The 6,587-nt window shown below is 46.1% G+C and overlaps 1 pseudogene; it reads left to right on the top strand.

Annotated features, from left to right (window-relative positions):
* The window catches only part of LOC106317707, a 22,991-nt pseudogene extending 16,839 nt beyond the window's left edge, over nucleotides 1–6,152 (top strand).
* Nucleotides 6,153–6,587: the final 435 nt, after the last annotated feature.

Genomic DNA, 6,587 nt, shown 5'->3' with positions numbered 1-6,587 from the left:
GGATCGATCGATGGGTATATGTCCAAAAACACATCGATCGATGTATATCCCGACGAAGTACTCCTTCGGTATATTCCGAGGAGATTTCCGACAAACTGGTGCTCCTCGGAATTTCCTCGGAAATGTGTTTCCTCGGAATTCCGTCGGATATTTCCGACGGAATTCCGAGGAAAGAAGAAATTCCAAGGAATTATTTCCGACGACTTGTTTCGTCGGTATGTCGTCGGAATAACGTTATTCCGACGAAATTCCGACGATTTTTTCCCTCAGTATCCATGTTGTTTTCTTGTAGTGACCGCTTTGATGGAGAAGCGCTTGGCTGACTTTCCGAGTAAAGAGGAGGTCGGAAGTCACCTTATCACGATTCAACAGCTCCGAGGTGAGTCGGAGACCGTTCGAGTAACAGAGAAGCAGCGCGAGGTCGAGATCGAGGGATTGAAGGGGAAGTTGGTTGCTACTGAGGCGGAGAAGGTTGCTCTCCAGACCGACCTCGACTTGATGAAGGAAAAGCATAGGCGGGAGATTGAGGGTTGCAAGGCGACAGCTCTCAAGGAACGAAGTCTTGCTCGTTGGTCTCTTGCACAAAAGTATGACGCGGTTCTTGCCGTGGTGAAGGACAAGCTCCGGAAGAAGAAGGAAGAGACAGCTGCAGAAATTCGCTTGCAGGAGGTACGAGCTCGTATTGAGGCTTTGACCTAGTACAGCGAAGGCGGTTTCAAGCTCGAAGAGGAGTTGGGGCGTCTTAAAGACCGGGAGATCTCGCTTGATCTTGATTATGGTTTTGCTTCGGTGTCAGGTCCTTCCCTCAGTCGCCTCGATCTTCCTGAGGTTTCTGGTGATTCGGTTGATCAAGAATGATGCGAGTGTTAACCTATCTGCTTTGGAATTTGTAGTTTTTTCTGTGTTTTTCTTTTGTCTTTTGGTTTGTTGAAGGAACATAAATATGTCTTCAGAAAATGGATTATCGGGTTAATACCTTTCCTAATCGAATGTTTTTTTAACTTTAGCTTCATTGAGCTTGTTTGTTTTAACATTTAAAAGGTGTGTGTAGAACAGAGACTGATCAGGAATCTATTTTGTGGGCCTTGATATGGCCTGATAGCAAGTCGGGCTACATTTAGAGATTGAATATTCTAAGTAATAGAAGAAAAGTAACAACTGTTTGTTCAGTTGTTTGGGCTGCTCTCGGTGTCGAGCTGCCTACGTACCCTCTTCGAGGGATCAAGCCATTTCGTAGTTCCGTTTTTCTTTGACTGAGCTATAGGGTAGGGTCGGTAGCCTCCCAGCTCAAAGCTTGATAGTCATAGTCGAGGTTTGGGTTTTGCGTTACTTGTAATATTTCTTTAAGTTGTAGGCGTTCCACGGTCTCATTTCTGGGAGGCCAGTTTTGCGTTTTTCTAGCTCGTAGACTCCGGTTCGGATTTATTTGGTGACTTTGTATGGTCCTTCCCATTTTGCTCCTAGTTTTCCTGCTCCCGGTTCTTTCCTTCCGTCGAACACTTTTCGGAGAACTAGGTCGCCTACGGAGAAAGCATGGTTTCTTACGTTGGAGTCGTAATAACGTGTCACGGCTTGTTGGTAATTTTGCACTCGTACGGCTGCGTTTTCTCGTCGTTCCTCGATCATGTCTAACTTGTGGATTAACAACTCTTCGTTGAGTTCGGCGTCTTCTTGACATATCCCTCATTGCTGACTCGGGACCTCGACTTCGGCTGGGATTACGGCTTCGACTTCGGCTGGGATTACGGCTTCGACTTCGTAAGACAGCGAGAATGGTGTTTCTTGGGTTGCTGTGTGGGGTGTCGTTCTGTAAGCCCATAGGACATCGTGCAGCTCCTCGCCCCACCTCTCTTTCTTGAGGTCGAGTCTCTTCTTGAGGTTGTTCATGATATTTTTATTTGCGGCTTCGGCATGACCGTTGCATTTTGGGTATCGGGGGCTTGCGGCCTTAATTTTGATTTTCCACTTTACGCAATACTCGTTGAATATTTTTGAGATGAATTGTGGTCCATTGTTGGTTACTATCTCGTATGGTAAACCATGTCGACAGATGATGTTTTTCCAAATGAAGCTGGTTACCGTCGTAGAGGTGATGTTGGAGAATGCTTCGGCTTCGATCCATTTGGTAAAATAGTCGGTTAGTACCAGGAGGAATTATAATTGGGCTGGTCCAGAAGGTACTAGCGGGCCTACTATATCCATGGACCATTTCATAAAAGGGTATGGTGAAGATATTGTAGATAATTTTTGAGTCGGTTGGGGTATCATTGGTGCGTGCCTTTGGCATTTGTCGCATTTTAATGCGAATTGCTCGCTATCATCGGCGATCGTTGGCCAGAAGTAGCCTAGTTTCTTTATCCTGATTAATAGGGATCACCCGCCAGAGTGGCTTCCGCATAATCCTCCATGAGTTTGTTTAGGATTGTGAATGCGTCTTTGGGAGACACCGGCAACAAATAAGGCTCGTCTAGGCTTCTTTTCTACAGTTTTTCATCCATAATACAATAGCGCGAGCTCTGGGCTTTTATTTTTCGAGCTTCCCATCTTTCAGCGGGGAGTTCGCCGTCTTTTATGTATTTAATTATTGGGGTTCTCCAATCTGCTCTAGCTTCGAGCTCTTTTTTGAAGGCGTCGTGCGCCTCATTGTTAGTTTCGTGGACGGCTTCTTCAGGGTCAGTTGTTGTGGTTGCTGTTCTTCTAGTCCTGACACGTGACTTGCTTGGGGTTGATGGGTCATCGAGCTCAATGCTGGTTTCGTCGTCAAGTTCCTGGCTTTCTTTCCGTGCTCTGCTTCGTGTAGTGATTACATCGATGCACGGGAGGCTATCTCCTTGAAGATTGCTTCCTTTGCATGGGAGATTTATGCTAGGCTTTTCTATTCCTTCCACCGGTATTATTCTTTTTACCGCTGGGTTGGAAGTCAAAGCCAGCGCAGCTAGAGCGTCGGTCGACTTGTTATCTCCTCTTGGGATTTTTGTGAGTTCAAATTTGTCGAATTGTTGAGCGATCTCTTTTAGGACTGTGAGATATGCTTCCATTCTTTCATTTTTTGCTTCGTATTCTCCGTGGAATTGGCTCGTGACTAACTACGAGTCGCTGAAGGCGCTGATTTCCTGAGCTCCGACGCTTCGTGCGAGTCGTAGGCCGGCGATCAGAGATTCGTATTCGGCTTCTTTGTTTGATGCGCTGAATCCCAAGCAAAATGATTGCTCGATCATTTCCCCTGTCGGGGATTCGAGCTGTATCCCGACCCTGGATCCCTGCCTCGATGAGGCCCCATCGACATGTAATTTCCATGTTTGGGAATTCGATTTCGTGCTGTCCTCTTTCGGGACGAGTTCGATTACGAAATCAGCTAACACCTGCACTTTCGAGCTCGTTCGTGGTTTGTATTCGATATCGTATTCACTGAGCTTGATTGCCCACTTCGCCAATATTCCTGATTGGCTTGGACTGTGGAGTACTGTCCGCAGGGGTTGCAATGTCATGACCGTGATTGAATTCGACTGAAAAATAAGGTCTTAATTTTCGGGCCGCGGTTACTACTGCTAGCGCTAGCTTCTCCATCACGGGGTACCTGGTTTCAGCGTTTACCAACGATCTACTTACATAGTATATAGGTCTTTGTTCTCCGCTTTCTTCGTGAATTTGCACTCCGCTTCCTGCGTGTTCAGAGGTTGCCACATACAAAAAGATGGTCTCTCCTATGATTGGTTTTGACAGAACGGGCGGTTCGCTGATATATGTCTTAAGTTCTTTTAGGGTGGAGTCACATTCGGTGTTCCATTCGAATTTCTTGTTTCCTTTCAATAGCTTGTAGAAAGGGAGGCATCTGTCGGTAGATCTAGAAATGAAGCGGTTCAGCGCAGCTATTTTACCGGTGAGGCGCTGTATTTCTCGGATCGATCTCGGAGGTAAGGTATCGATGAGCGCGGTGATCTGTTTCGGGTTGGCCTCGATTCCCCTTTCGGTTATGAGGTATCCGAGGAACTCTCCGGAGGCCACTCCGAAAGTGCATTTTGTAGGGTTCAGTTTCATCCCGAATTAATTAAGAATGTTGAAACACTCTTGGAGTTGTAGAACGTGGTCGTTGGCTTTTGATGACTTTACTAGCATGTCGTCTATGTAAACCTCCATCGTTCTTCCAAGTTGCATGGAGAACATTTTATTTACTAGTCTTTGATAAGTAGCTCCGGCGTTCTTTAGTCCGAATGGCATTACTTTGTAGCAATAGGTACCCCGCTCAGTGATGAAGCTAGTTTTTTCCTGGTCTTCGGGGTTCATGAGGATCTGATTGTAACCAGAAAATGCATCCATGAACGAAAGAAATTCATGACCGGCCGTGGCTTCTACCAGCCGGTCGATATGCGGTAATGGGGAACTATCTTTTGGGCATGCTTTGTTGAGGTCGGTAAAATTGATACACACTCTCCATTTTCCATTTTTCTTTTTTCCTACGACGGGTTTTGCGAGCCAGTCAGGGTATTGGAATTCGCGAATGGAACCGATTTTCAAGAGCTTGTCCACTTCGTCGTGTACTGCCTTGGCTCGTTCGGGTCCTAGCTTTCTTCGTTTCTGTTTGATAGGTTTAAACATAGGGTCGACGTTTAGGTCGTGAGAGGTGATATTGATGTCAATTCTGGGCATGTCTGCCGCGGACCATGCGAATGTCTTAATATTTTGCTTGAGGAAAGATACGAGGTCGTTCCTGACTTCAGGAGGTAGATCGTTCCCGATGTTGACGCCTTTTTCGGGGGAGCTCTCATCTAGGGCGATGACGCTCGATAGGTATTTGGCGGGGTCTTTGAGGTCGCGTGCGAGTGGGATATTCTCCTCCTTCTGCGGCATTTTTCGGAATTCAGACATGTAACAGGCTCGGGCTCGTTTTTGGCTTCCGAGTATGGTTTTCTCGCCGGTTGGAAATAAAAACTTCACACATTGGTGATAAACTGAGGGGACCGCCCTCATCTGGTGCAACCAGGGGCGCCCTACGATGGCGTCGAAAGTCATAGGATGATCGACTACGGTGAATTCTGTTTTCAGTTCCAGATCGTGAGTTCCGGTGGTTAATAATATGATCCCGAGCGAAGGGACTGACTGTCCTTCGAAGCTAGCGAGGGGAGTCGTTTCTTGTCTGATCATTGGGATCGGTTGCTCGAGGGACCGTAGCGGTTTTTGCGAGATGATGTCGACAGCGCTTTCGGTGTCGACGAGGAATTTCGAGAAGATGGCGCCTTCGACTTCCAATGCGATCACTAAGGCATCGTCATGGGGCATATCGAGATTTATAGTTTCGTGCTCGTAGAAAGTCACGATTGCTCCTTTTTGTATCGTATCTTCGCAGGCGATGATGGTGGAGTCGTCAGCCGCTTCTCGCGAAGCGCAGGATTGCTCGTTGAGAACATCGACTTTTCTCGATGCGATCGGCCTCATCGATCGAAAGAGGTCGAGATCGATTGATTCGATGCAGTCGGATCGAATTGGGGTAGGGTCCATAGTCGCGCTTAGGAAACTTAGATCGGTTTCTTAGCAAAGATGTTTTTCGTTTATCTTCTCCACAGTCGGCGCCAAAATGTAGAACCTAAATCTACACTAAGTATTTGATAGTGATCGGGGTTTGATCTAGGGAAGACAAATGATGTAGGCAACAATATCTTTAGAATGCAACAATGTTAAACAGTTTCCAGTAGGTTGAAATGGAATTTATTGATGAATTAGATCAAATACAATGATCTGAATTAGATCGAGTGATACAAATGAGATCCATAAAGAAAGAATCTAATATTGGGATGAGAACAAGGTCGATGTAAGTTTATAGCTCTCTCTAGGGTTTTCAACGTGTGCTTCTTCATGTCCGTTCTCCTTCCTTTATAGTAAGTCGGCCTCGTGATCTTCGTAACTGCTCCAGATCTCCGAGACTGCTCCGCGATCTCCGGGACCTCGAAGTCTTCGCTTTAGAGCTCGATTGCTTGCTACGGGCTTCTGTTCATTTTGGCCCATACCTTTGATCGTGGCCCATTAATGTACTGACCGAAATTGGGTCCAACAATTGTCTAGTTTGTTTTATTGAGAAACAAGTGTTTGAGACAATGACAAATGAGACAGTAATAAAGAGATTCCAATATATGAATGAGCGTAGAGTACATCTTTAAGTTTTAGTGCATTGTAATTATTTTTCGATAACATTTATACATCTTTACTATTAAGAAATTTTTTTATGACCCACGTCCATATCCTTGCTCCGCCACTGGGTGTAGTATAGTTTGGTGGTGGAGTCGTAACACGGGGTTGGAGAGTCTGTGTATGGTGGAGTCAGCTCTTAGGGCTTTTCATGGAGTTCCTTAAGCTCCTCGGAGGAACAGTGGTGCGTAGAGGAAGTCAATTGGCTCACCGTTCTGGATCTGAACTGCAGTCTTTGGTCTCTGGTTCGGACGAAGGGTGTGTGGTGTAGGGTTCATGGCGTCGTCTTCTCCTTGGTGTCTCGGAAAGATGTGCTATGTTTCTCTGTACCTAGGGTGCTTTGGAGGTTTCAGTTAACTCAAAGTCGTACTTAACTTCTGCTGTGGAGTGTGTTGATGCTGTGGTGT

Source organism: Brassica oleracea, chromosome C9, assembly GCF_000695525.1.
Source record: "Brassica oleracea var. oleracea cultivar TO1000 chromosome C9, BOL, whole genome shotgun sequence".
Taxonomy (NCBI): Eukaryota; Viridiplantae; Streptophyta; class Magnoliopsida; order Brassicales; family Brassicaceae; genus Brassica; species Brassica oleracea.
This window is presented reverse-complemented; position numbering and strand designations above follow the sequence as displayed.